Raw genomic sequence first — 14101 nt, 5'->3', positions numbered from 1 at the left:
TAGCATGCAGCTACAACTTCTGCTTTCTTCTATAAATGAATAGGAAGACCAAACGGCACCAGAGATAAGATCCCTCAAGACTATTACTCCTCTTTATGGAATGTTACAGCAATTGTCCTGCATGTAGCAATCAAACAACTATAACATGTGTACTGACATTGGACAGAAAATGTTGCAACCCTACTAAATGTCCCTGTCTCTGCCTATATAAGTGAAACTTTAACTTCTCCCCTTTGAAGCATGAATTCTATTCCTTTGGAGCCTATATTTCCCAGGTGGTACTCTCAAAGCTTGTGCTCAAATAAACTCTATATTTAATCATATTTTCTGTATCTCATTATTTAAAGTTGACAATGCACTCAACAAAGAATGTGTCACAGAGTTAAATTTATAAATAATGTTTATTCAAAAAATGAAAGAATTGATTCAATTATATAAAAAATCTGGCTTGGGACAAATTACTTAAGTCTCTTTCTCTCAACTTCTATGGAAACAAAACAAACAATATTATCCAACTTGTAGAGTTGTTTTTAAAATTATGTATATAATGATACATTTTAACATACCTAGCACAAAGCTTAACAAAATTCAGGTACTTGATACTAACTTGCTTCTTTCACACTGACCTAGACAATGAGGTGCATTTGGGGAAAAGTACATACAAATAAATAAATAAATAAGGAGTCCATTCCAAGATGGCCAAATAGAAACTGGAGTGGAGCTCCAGTCTGCAGCTCCCAGTATGATAGACACAGAAGATGGGTGATTTCTGCATTTCCAACTGAGGTACCTGGTTCATCTCATTGAAACTGGTTGGACAGTGGGTGCAGCACACGGAGAGCGAGCCGAAGCAGGGCGGGGCGTCCCCTCACCCAGGAAGCACAAGGGGTCAGGGGACTTCCCTTTCCTAGCCAAGGGAAGCCGTGACACACTATACCTGGAAAAACGGGACACTCCCACCCAAATACTACACTTTTCCCATGGTCTTAGCAACTGGCAGACCAGGAGATTCTCTCTCATGCCTGGCTCAGTGGTCCCATGCCCATGGAGCTTTGCTCACTGCTAGCCCAGCAGTCTGAGATCGACCTGTGAGGCAGCAGCCTGGCGGGTGGAGGGATGTCTGCCATTGCTGAGGCTTGAATAGGTAAACAAAGCAGCCAGGAAGCTTGAACTGGGCGGAACCCACCTCAACTCAGCAAGGCCTACTGCCTCTATAGACTCCACCTCTGTGGGCAGGGCATAGTCGAATAAAAGGCAGCAGAAACTTCTGCAGACTTAAATGTCCATGTCTGACAGCTCTGAAGAGGGCACTGGTTCTCCCAGCACACTGTTTGAGATCTGAGAATGGACAGACTGCCTCCTAAAGTGGTCTCTGATCCCTATGTAGCCTAACTGGGAACACCTCCCAGTAGGGGCTGACAGACGCCTCATACAAGCAGGTGACCCTCTGCGAAGAAGCTTCCAGAGGAAGGATCGGGCAGCAATATTTGCTGTTCTGCAATGTTTGCTGTTCTGCAGGTTCCACAAGTGATACCCAGGCAAACAAGGTTTGGAGTGGACCTCCAGCAAAACCCAACAGACCTGCAGCTTAGGGACTTGACTGTTAGGAGGAAAACTAACAAACAGAAAGGAATATAATCAACATCAACAAAAAGGACATCTACATCACAACCTCTTCTGTAGGTCACCAACATCAAAGACCAAAGGTAGATAAAACCACAAAGATGAGGAGAAACCAGAGCAGAAAAGCTGAAAATTCTAAAAACCAGAGCACCTCTTCCCCTACAAAGGATTGCAACTCATCACCAGCAATGGAACAAAGCTGGACAGAGAAGAGTTGACAAAAGTAAGCTTCAAAAGCTGGGTAATAACAAACTTCTCCAAGCTAAAGGAGCATGTTCTAACTCATGGCAAGGAAACTAAAAACCTTGAAAAAAGGTTAGATGAATGACTAACTAGAATAAACGCGTAGAGAAGACCTTAAATGACCTGATGAAGCTGAAAACCATGGCACGAGACCTTCGTGACACATGCACAAGCTTCAGTAGCCAATTTGATCAAGTGGAAAAAACAGTATCAGTGATTAAAAGATCAAATTAATGAAATAAAGTGAGAAGACAAGATTAGAGAAAAAAATAGTAAAAAGAAATGTGAAAAGACCAAATCAACATTTGATTGGTGTACCTGAAAGTGACGGGGAGAATGGAACCAAGATAGAAAACGCTCTTCAGGATATTATCCAGGAGAACTTCCACAACTTAGCAAGACAGGGCAACATTCAAATTCAGGAAGTACACAGGACACCACAAAGAGACTCCTCAAGAAGAGCAACCCCAAGACACATAATAATCGGATTCAACAAGGTTGAAATGAAAGAAAAAAGGTTAAGGGCAGCCAGAGAGAAAGGTCGGGTTACCCACAAAGGGAAACCCATCAGACTAACAGCAGATCTCTCAGCAGAAACCCCACAAGCCAGAAGAGAGTGGGGGCCAATATTCAACATTCTTAAAGAAAAGAATTTTCAACCCAGAATTTCATACCCAGCCAAACTAAGCTTCATAAGTGAAGTAGAAACAAAATCCTTTACACACAAGCAAATGCTGATAGATTTTGTCACCACTAGGCCTGCCTTACAACAGCTCCTGAAGAAAGCACTAAACATGGAAAGGAACAACTGGTAACAGCCACTGCAAAAACATGCAAAATTGTAAAGACCATCGATGCTATGAAGAAACTGCATCAATTAATGGGCAAAACAACGAACTAACAACATAATGACAGGATCAAATTCACACATAACAATATTAACCTTCGCGGAGCAAAATGGCCGAATAGAACAGGTCCAGTCTCCAACTCCCAGCGCGAGCGGCACTGAAGACCTGGTGATTTCTGCATTTTCAACTGAGACTCCACCTCAGGGGACAGTGCACAGCTGAAGACCAATAACGGAAGCAGCGGGGGCCGGTGCAGACGCTAACGACTCTGTCTGACAGCTTTGGGGAGAGCCGTGGATCTCCCAACGCGGAGGTTGAGATCTGAGAACGGACAGACTGTCTGCTCAGGTGGGTCCCTGACCCCTGAGTAGCCTAGCTGGGAGAAATCCCCCACTAGGGGCAGTCTGACACCCCACACCTCACAGGGTGGAGTACACCCCTGAGAGGAAACTTCCAAAGGAAGAATCAGACAGGTACACTCCCTGTTCAGCAATATTCTATCTTCGGCAACCTCTGCTGCTGATACCCAGGCAAACAGGGTCTGGAGTGGACCTCAAGCAATCTCCAACAGACCAACAGACAGTCCTTCTGACTGTCAGAAGGAAAACTATCAAACAGGAAGGAGACCTATACAAAAACCCCATCAGTACGTCACTATCATCAAAGACCAGAGACAGATAAAACCACAAAGATGGGGAAGAAGCAGGGTAGAAAAGCTGGAAATTCAAAAAATAAGAGCGCATCTCCCCCTGCAAAGGAGCGCAGCCCATCGCCAGCAACGGATCAAAGCTGGTCAGAGAATGACTTTGACGAGATGAGAGAAGAAGGCTTCAGTCCATCAAACTTCTCAGAGCTAAAGGAGGAGTTACATACCCAGCGCAAAGAAACTAAAAATATTGAAAAAAGAGTGGAAGAATTGACAGCTATACTAATTAATGCAGAGAAGGTCATAAACGAAATGACAGAGATGAAAACCATGACACGAGAAATACGTGACAAATGCACAAGCTTCAGTAACCGACTCGATCAACTGGAAGAAAGAGTATCAGCGATTGAAGATCAAATGAATGAAATGAAGCAAGAAGAGAAACCAAAAGAAAAAAGAAGAAAAAGAAATGAACAAAGCCTGCAAGAAGTATGGGATTACGTAAAAAGACCAATTCTACGTCTGATTGGGGTGCCTGAAAGTGAGGGGAAAAATGGAACCAAGTTGGAAAACACTCTTCAGGATATCATCCAGGAGAACTTCCCCAACCTAGTAGGGCAGGCCAACATTCAAATTCAGGAAATACAGAGAACGCCACAAAGATACTCCTCCAGAAGAGCAACTTCAAGACACATAATTGCCAGATTCACCAAAGCTGAAATGAAGCAAAAAATCTTACGTGCAGCCAGAGAGAAAGGTAGGGTTACCCACAAAGGGAAGCCCATCAGACTAACAGCAGATCTCTCGGCAGAAACTCTACAAGCCAGAAGAGAGTGGGGGCCAATATTCAACGTTCTTAAAGAAAAGAATTTTAAACCCAGAATTTCATATCCAGCCAAACTAAGTGTCATAAGTGAAGGAGAAATAAAATCCTTTACAGATAAGCAAATGCTTAGAGATTTTGTCACCACCATGCCTGCCTAACAAGAGACCCTGAAGGAAGCCCTAAACATGGAAAGGAACAATCGGTACCAGCCATTGCAAAAACATGCCAAAATGTAAAGACCATCGAGGCTAGGAAGAAACTGCATCAACTAATGAGCAAAATAACCAGTTAATATCATAATGGCAGGATCAAGGTCACACATAACAATATTAACCTTAAATGTAAATGGACTAAATGCTCCAATGAAAAGACACAGACTGGCAAACTGGATAAAGAGTCAAGACCCATCAGTCTGCTGTATTCAGGAGACCCATCTCACATGCAGAGACATACATAGGCTCAAAATAAAGGGATGGAGGAAGATCTACCAAGCAAATGAAGAACAAAAAAAAGCAGGGGTTGCAATCCTAGTCTCTGATAAAACAGACTTTAAACCCTCAAAGATCAAAAGAACAAAGAAGGCCATTTCATAATGGTAAAGGGATCAATTCAACAGGAAGAGCTAACTATCCTAAATATATATGCACACAATACAGGAGCACCCAGATTCATAAAGCAAGTCCTTAGAGACTTACAAAGAGACTTAGACTCCCATACAATAAAAATGGGAGACTTCAACACTCCACTGTCAACATTAGACAGATCAACCAGACAGAAAGTTAACAAGGATATCCAGGAATTGAACTCATCTCTGCACCAAGCGGACCTAATAGACATCTATAGAACTCTCCACCCCAAATCAACAGAATATACATTCTTCTCAGCACCACATCGCACTTATTCCAAAATTGACCACATAATTGGAAGAAAAGCACTCCTCAGCAAATGTAAAAGAACAGAAATTATAACAAACTGTCTCTCAGACCACAGTGCAATCAAACTAGAACTCAGGACTAAGAAACTCAATCAAAACCGCTCAACTACATGGAAACTGAACAACCTGCTCCTGAATGACTACTGGGCACATAACGAAATGAAAGTGGAAATAAAGATGTTCTTTGAAACCAATGAGAACAAAGATACAACATACCAGAATCTCTGGGACACATTTAAAGCAGTGTGTAGAGGGAAATTTATAGCACTAAATGTCCACAAGAGAAAGCACGAAAGATCTAAAATGGACACTCTAACATCACAATTAAAAGAACTAGAGAGGCAAGAGCAAACACATTCAAAAGCTAGCAGAAGGCAAGAAATAACTAAGATCAGAGCAGAACTGAAGGAGATAGAGACACAAAAAACCCTCCAAAAAATCAATGAATCCAGGAGTTGGTTTTTTGAAAAGATCAACAAAATTGACAGACCGCTAGCAAGACTAATAAAGAAGAAAAGAGAGAGGAATGAAATAGACACAATAAAAAATGATAAAGGGGATATCACCACTGACCCACAGAAATACAAACAACCATCAGAGAATACTATAAACGCCTCTACGCAAATCAACTACAAAATCTAGAAGAAATGGATAATTTCCTGGACACTTACACTCTCCCAAGGCTAAACCAGGAAGAAGTTGAATCCCTGAATAGACCAATAGCAGGCTCTGAAATTGAGGCAATCAATTAATAGCCTACCCACCAAAAAAAGTCCAGGACCAGATGGATTCACAGCTGAATTCTACCAGAGGTACAAGGAGGAGCTGGTACCATTCCTTCTGAAACTATTCCAATCAATAGAAAAAGAGGGAATCCTCCCTAACTCATTTCATGAGGCCAACATCATCCTGATACCAAAGCCTGGCAGAGACACAATAAAAAAAGAGAATTTTAGACCAATATCCCTGATGAACATCGATGCAAGAATCCTCAATAAAATACTGGCAAACCGGATTCAGCAGCACATCAAAAAGCTTATCCACCATGATCAAGTGGGCTTCATCCCTGGGATGCAAGCCTGGTTCAACATTACGCAAATCAATAAACGTCATCCAGCATATAAACAGAACCAAAGACAAGAACCACATGATTATCTCAATAGATGCAGAAAAGGATTTTGACAAAATTCAACAGCTCTTCGCGCTAAAAACGCTCAATAAATTCGGTATTGATGGAACGTACCTCAAAATAATAAGAGCTATTTATGACAAACCCACAGCTGATATCATTCTGAATGGGCAAAAACTGGAAAAATTCCCTTTGAAAACTGGCACAAGACAGGGATGCCCTCTCTCACCACTCCTATTCAACATAGTGTTGGAAGTTCTGGCTAGGGCAATCAGGCAAGAGAAAGAAATCAAGGGTATTCAGTTAGGAAAAGAAGAAGTCAAATTGTCCCTGTTTGCAGATGACATGATTGTATATTTAGAAAACCCCATCGTCTCAGCCCAAAATCTCCTTCAGCTGATAAGCAACTTCAGCAAAGTCTCAGGATACAAAATTAATGTGCAAAAATCACAAGCATTCTTATACACCAGTAACAGACAAGCAGAGAGCCAGATCAGGAATGAACTTCCATTCACAATTGCTTCAAAGAGAAGAAAATACCTAGGAATCCAGCTTACAAGGGATGTAAAGGACCTCTTCAAGGAGAACTACAAACCACTGCTCAGTGAAATCAAAGAGGACACAAACAAATGGAAGAACATACCATGCTCATGGATAGGAAGAATCAATATCGTGAAAATGGCCATACTGCCCAAGGTGATTTATAGATTCAATGCCATCCCCATCAAGCTACCAATGAGTTTCTTCACAGAATTGGAAAAAACTGCTTTAAAGTTCATATGGAACCAAAAAAGAGCCCGCATTGCCAAGACAATCCTAAGTCAAAAGGACAAAGCTGGAGGCGTCACGCTACCTGACTTCAAACTATACTACAAGGCTACAGTAACCAAAACAGCATGGTACTGGTACCAAAACAGAGATATAGACCAATGGAACAGAACAGAGTCCTCAGAAATAATACCACACATCTACAGCCATCTGATCTTTGACAAACCTGAGAGAAAGAAGAAATGGGGAAAGGACTCCCTATTTAATAAATGGTGCTGGGAAAATTGGCTAGCCATAAGTAGAAAGCTGAAACTGGATCCTTTCCTTACCCCTTATACGAAGATTAATTCAAGATGGATTAGGGACTTAAATGTTAGACCTAATACCATAAAAACCCTAGAAGAAAATCTAGGTAGTACCATTCAGGACATAGGCATGGGCAAGGACTTCATGTCTAAAACACCAAAAGCAACTGCAGCAAAAGCCAAAATTGACAAATGGGATCTAATTAAACTAAAGAGCTTTTGCACAGCAAAAGAAACTACCATCAGAGTGAACAGGCAACCTACAGAATGGGAGAATATTTTTGCAACCTACTCATCTGACAAAGGGCTAATATCCAGAATCTACAAAGAACTCAAACAAATATACAAGAAAAAAACAAACAACCCCATCAAAAAGTGGGCAAAGGACATGAACAGACATTTCTCAAAAGAAGACATTCATACAGCCAACAGACACATGAAAAAATGCTCATCATCACTAACCATCAGAGAAATGCAAATCAAAACCACAATGAGATACCATCTCACACCAGTTAGAATGGCAATCATTAAGAAGTCAGGAAACAACAGGTGTTGGAGAGGATGTGGAGAAATAGGAACACTTTTACACTGTTGGTGGGATTGTAAACTAGTTCAACCATTATGGAAAACAGTATGGCAATTCCTCAAGGATCTAGAACTAGATGTACCATATGACCCAGCCATCCCACTACTGGGTATATACCCAAAAGATTATAAATTATTCTACTACAAAGACACATGCACACGTATGTTTATTGCGGCACTATTCACAATAGCAAAGACTTGGAATCAACCCAAATGTCCATCTGTGACAGACTGGATTAAGAAAATGTGGCACATATACACCACGGAATACTATGCAGCCATAAAAAAGGATGAGTTTGCGTCCTTTGTAGGGACATGGATGCAGCTGGAAACCATCATTCTTAGCAAACTATCACAAGAAGAGAAAACCAAACACCGCATGTTCTCACTCATAGGTGGGAACTGAACAATGAGATCACTTGGACTCGGGAAGGGGAACATCACACACTGGGGCCTATCATGGGGAGGGGGGAGGAGGGAGGGATTGCATTGGGGAGTTATACATGATATAAATGATGAATTGATGGGTGCTGACGAGTGGATGGGTGCAGCACACCAACATGGCATAAGTATACATATGTAACAAACCTGCACGTTATGCACATGTACCCTAGAACTTAAAGTATAATAAAAAAAAAAAAAAAGACAATTAAAAAAAAAAAATACAATATTAACCTTAAATGTAAATGGGCTAAATGTTCCAATTAAAAGACACGGACTGGCAAATTGGATAAAGAGTCAAGACCCATCGATGTGTTATACTCAGGAGACACATCTCACGTGCACAGACACACATAAGCTCAAAATAAAGGGATGGAGGAAGATCTACCAAGTAAATGGAAAGCAAAAAAAAAGCAGGGGTTGCAATCTTAGTCTCTGATAGAACAGACTTTAAACCAACAAAGATCAAAAGAGACAAAGAAGGCCATTACATAATGCTAAACGGATCAATTCAGTAACAACAGATTACTATCCTACATATATATGCACCCAATACAGGAGCACCCAAATTCATAAAGCAAGTCCTTAGAGACCTACAAAGAGACTTAGACTCCCACACAAAAATAATGGGAGGCTTTAACATCCCACTGTCAATATTAGACAGATCAACGAGACAGAAAAAGATCAACCTTTTGACAGAAGGTTAAAAGGATATCCAGGACTTGAACTCAGCTCTGCACCAAGCAGACCTAATAGACATCTACAGAACTCTCCACCCCAAATCAACAGAATATACATTCTTCTCAGCACCACATAGCACTTATTTTAAAATTGACCACATAATTGGAAGTAAAGTATTCCTCAGCAAATGTAAAAGAACAGAAATCACAACAAACTGTCTCTCAGACCACAGTGCAATCAAACTAGAACTCAGGACTAAGAAACTCACTCAAAACCGCACAACTACATGGAAACTGAACAACTTGCTTCGGAATGACTACTGGGTACACAACAAAATGAAGGCAGAAATAAAGATGTTCTTTGAAATCAATGAGAACAAAGACATAACATACCAGAATCTCTGGGACACATTTAAAGCAGTGTGTAGAGGGAAATTTATAGCACTCAGTGCCCACAAGAGAAAGCAGGAAAGATCTAAAATTGACACTCTAACATCACAATTAAAAGAACTAGAGAAGCAAGAGCAAACACATTCAAAAGCTAGCAAAAGGCAAGAAATAACTAAGATCAAGGCAGAACTGAAGGAGATAGAGACACAAAAAACCCTCCAAAAAATCAATGAATCCAGGAGCTGTTTTTTTGAAAATATCAACAAAATTGATAGACTGCTATCAAGACTAATAAAGAAGAAAAGAGAGAAGAATCAAATAGACGCAATAAAAAATGATAAAGGGGATATCACCATGGACCCCACAGAAATACAAACTACCATCAGAGAATACTATAAACACCTCTACGCAAATAAACTGGAAAATCTAGAAGAAATGGATAAATTCCCAGAAACATACACCCTCCCAAGACTAAGCCAGGAAGAAGTTGATTCCTTGAATAGACCAACAACAGGCTCTGAAATTGAGGCAATAATTAATAGCCTACCAACCACAAAAAATCCAGGACCAGACGGATTAACAGCCAAATTCTACCAGAGGTACAAAGAGGAGCTAGTACCATTCCTTCTGAAACTATTCCCATCATTAAAAATGGGGGAATTCTCCCTAACTCATTTTACGAGGCCAGCATCATCCTGATACCAAAGCCTGGCAGAGACATAACAAACAAAGAGAAATTTAGACCAATATTCCTGATTAACATTGATGCGAAAATCCTCAATAAAATACTGGCAAACAGAATCCAACAGCACATCAAAAAGCTTATCCACCACGATCATGTCAGCCTCATCCCTGGGATGAAAGGCTGGTTCAACATATGCAAATCAATAAATGTAATCCATCCCATAAACAGAACTGATGACAAAAACCACATGATTATCTCAATAGAGGCAGAAAACGCCTTTGACAAAATTCAACTGCCCTTCATGTTAAAAATTCTCAATAAACTAGGTATTGATGGAATGTATCTCAAAATAATAAGAGCTATTTATGACAAACCCACAGTCCAATATCATACTGAATGGCCAAAAACTGGAAGCATTCCCTTTGAAAACTGGCACAAGACAAGGATGCCCTCTCTCACCACTCTCATTGAACATAGTGTTGGAAGTTCTGGCTAGGGCAATCAGGCTAGAAAAAGAAATAAATGGTATTCAATTAGGAAAAGAGGAAGTCAAATTGTCCCTATTTGCAGATGTCATGATTGTATATTTAGAAAACCCCATTGTCTCAGCCCAAAATCTCCTTAAGCTGATAAGCAACTTCAGCAAAGTCTCAGGATACAAAATCAATGTGCAAAAATGACAAGCATTCCTATGCACCAGTAACAGACAAACAGAGAGTCAAATCATCAGTAAACTCCCATTCACAATTGCTACAAAGAGAATAAAATACCTAGGAATCCAACTTACAAAAAATATGACGGACCTCTTCAAGGAGAACTCCAAACCACTGCTCAACTAAGTTAGAGGACACAAACAAAAGGAAGAACACTCCATGCTCATGGATAGGAAGAATCGATATCTTGAAAATGGCCATACTGCCCAAGGTAATTTATAGATTCAATGCCATCCCCATCAAGCTACAAATGACTCTTCACAGAATTGGAAAAAACTACTGTAAAGTTCATATGGAACCAGAAAAAGAGCCTGCATAGCCAAGACAATCCTGAGAAAAAAGAACGAAGCTGGAGACATCATGCTACCTGACCTCAAACTATACTACAAAGCTACGGTAACCAAAACAGCATGGTACTGGTACCAAAACAGATATACAGATCAATGGAACAGAAGAGAGGCCTCAGAAGTAACACCACACATCTACAACCATCTGACCTTTGACAAACCTGACAAAAACAAGAAATGTGGAAAGGACTCCCTATTTAATAAATGGTGCTGGGATAACTGGCTAGCCACATGTAGAAAGCTGAAACTGGATCCCTTCCTTACATCTTATACAAAAATTAATTCAAGATGGATTAAGGAGTTAAATGTTAGACCTAAAACCATAAAAACCCCAGAAGAAAACCTAGGCAATACCATTCAGGACATAGGCATGGGCAAAGACTTCATAACTAAAACACCAAAGTAATGGCAACAAAAGCCAACATTGACAAACGGAATCTAATTAAACTAAAGAGCTTCTGCTCAGCCAAAGAAACTACCATCAGAGTGAACAGGCAACCTACAGAATGGGAGAAAATTTTTGCAATCTACTCAGCTGACAAAGGGCTAGGATCCAGAACCTATAAAGAACTCAATCAAATTTACAAGAAAAAAACAAACAACCCCATCAAAAAGTGGGCAAAGGATATGAACAGACACTTCTCAAAAGAAGACTTTCATACAGCCAACAGACACATGAAAAAATGCTCATCATCACTCACCATCAGAGAAATGCAAATCAAAACCACAATGAGATACCATCTCACACCAGTTAGAATGGCAATCATTGAAAAATCATCAAACAATAGATGCTGGAGAGGATGTGGAGAAATAGGAACGCTTTTACACTGTCGGTGGGAGTGTAAATTAGTTCAACCATTGTGGAAAACAGTGTGGCGATTCCTCAAGGATATATAACTAGAAATACTATTTGACCCAGCAATCCCATTACTGGGTACATACCCAAAGGACTATAAATCATGCTGCTATAAAGACATATGCACACGTATGTTTATTGCGGCACTATTCACAATATTAAAGACTTGGAACCAACCCAAATGTCCATCAATTTTTGACTGGATTAAGACAATGTGGCACATATACACCATGGAATACTATGCAGCCATGAAAAAGGGTGAGTTCATGTCCTTTTCAGGGACATGGATGAAGCTGGAAACCATTATTCTCAGCAAACTATCACAACAGAAAACCAAACACCGCATGTTCTCATAGGTGGGAATTGAACAATGAGAACACTTGGACACAGGGTGGGAAACATTACACACCAGGGCCTGTGAGAGGATGGGGTGCTCAGGGAGGGACAGCATTGGGAGAAATACCTAATGTAAATGACGAGTTGATGGGTGCAGCAAACCAACAGGACACATGTGTACCTGTAACACATGTATACATGTAACAAACCTGCACGTTGTGCACATGTATCCTAGAACTCAAAGAATAATAATAAAAAAGTTTAAAAAATAAATAAATGAAAGAAATAAGATTTATATTTATATATGTTCATATATATAGTATATAAAAACCAATCAACAATACTAGACAATGATGTAAGTACTAAAATGAAGTAGTTAAGCCTTTTCATGGATTTATGTCATCATTTCTATACCTGGCCTCAAATCTTTTTTTTTTTTTTTTTTTTTTTTTATGATGGAGTTTCACTCTTATTGCCCAGGCTGGAGTGCAATGGAGCGATCTATGCTCACTGCAACCTCCACCTCCTGGGTTCAAGCGATTCTCCTGCCTCAGCCTCCCAAGTAGCTGAGATTACAGGTGTGCACCACCATGCCTGGCTAATTTTGTATTTTCAGTAGAGACAGGGTTTTACCATGTTGGTCAGGCTGGTCTCGAACTCCTGACCTCAAGTGATCCACCCGTCTCAGCCTCCCAAAGTGCTGGGATTACAGGCATGAGCCACCACCCCAGCCTTGGCCTCAAATCTAATGTTACAACTTATTCAATCATTTATTGATTGCTGTACTCAGTTCACTAGTACATCTTAAAAGTGTCAGGGCACATCTTTAACTCTTAAGGAATTTACAGTCTAGTAGAGGAGAGAAACATGTAAACAATTATAGTATAGTGTTCTGGCATTTTAATAGAAGTTATAAAGTGAAGAGTAGTTCAGTGAGGATGGAGGATAATATAGGGGAGAGAAGCTTTGTAGAGGTCCCAAAGTAAGAGACACTTTCTTTCCTAGATGTGAGAACCCTACCTTAAGCTAGCTTAAGAAGGAAGTCATGTTTTTATTTAAACCCAATGCCTATTTATTTTAAATAACAGATAACATTCACATGATTGAAAATTCAAAATACTCAAACTGATATTTGTAGTAAGAAATCTCCCTCCTGCCACCATCCTCATTCGACTAACTTCTCATTGTGTCCCCAGTCACCCAGCACTCCACTACAGAGGCAGCTAATGCCATCAGTGTAAGAGATAGCTAATGTCATCAGTGTCTTAAACATTCTCCAGATATTTAATGTATCATAAGGAAATGTGAATATAGTTCCCCCCTTTTTTGCAAATATTTTTACTAACCCAATGACAGTGTTCAGAATATTTCACCGAGTCTAGAGATCCCCATGCTCTCATCTGGCTTCACTCTCTCTATCTTAGTCAAGTAGCCTTACTTCACTCACCGATCCTGCCCTGGCAGCATCCATCGCCATGTGTTCATTCAACAAATATCTCTTGAATGCCAGGTGTGCCTGGCAACGGGGACACAGCAGTGAATAAATCAGACAAATATCCCTGCTCTCGTGGAACTCGCTAGTGGAGAGTTTTCTCCACAGCTCTCTAGTAGAGGAAGAAACCAAAATACAACATAAATATCAATATATTAGAAAGTGATAAGTGCCATGGAGGAAAAAAATGAAATAGGGAAGGAAGACATGAGGAGCTAAGATGGACAGCAAAGGTCTCACTAAGAAGGAAAAAG

The 14101-nt window shown here is 40.2% G+C and overlaps 1 protein-coding gene across 2 annotated transcripts in view; it reads right to left on the bottom strand.

The window, feature by feature from the left end:
• The window catches only part of SCFD2 (sec1 family domain containing 2), a 511989-nt gene that overhangs the window by 478371 nt on the left and 19517 nt on the right, over positions 1-14101 (bottom strand). The gene's annotated exons all lie outside the window — the stretch shown is intronic.

This window comes from Rhinopithecus roxellana, chromosome 2, assembly GCF_007565055.1.
Source record: "Rhinopithecus roxellana isolate Shanxi Qingling chromosome 2, ASM756505v1, whole genome shotgun sequence".
Taxonomy (NCBI): Eukaryota; Metazoa; Chordata; class Mammalia; order Primates; family Cercopithecidae; genus Rhinopithecus; species Rhinopithecus roxellana.
The sequence above is the reverse complement of the archived record's forward strand: the minus strand, read 5'-3'. Positions and strand labels throughout refer to the sequence as shown.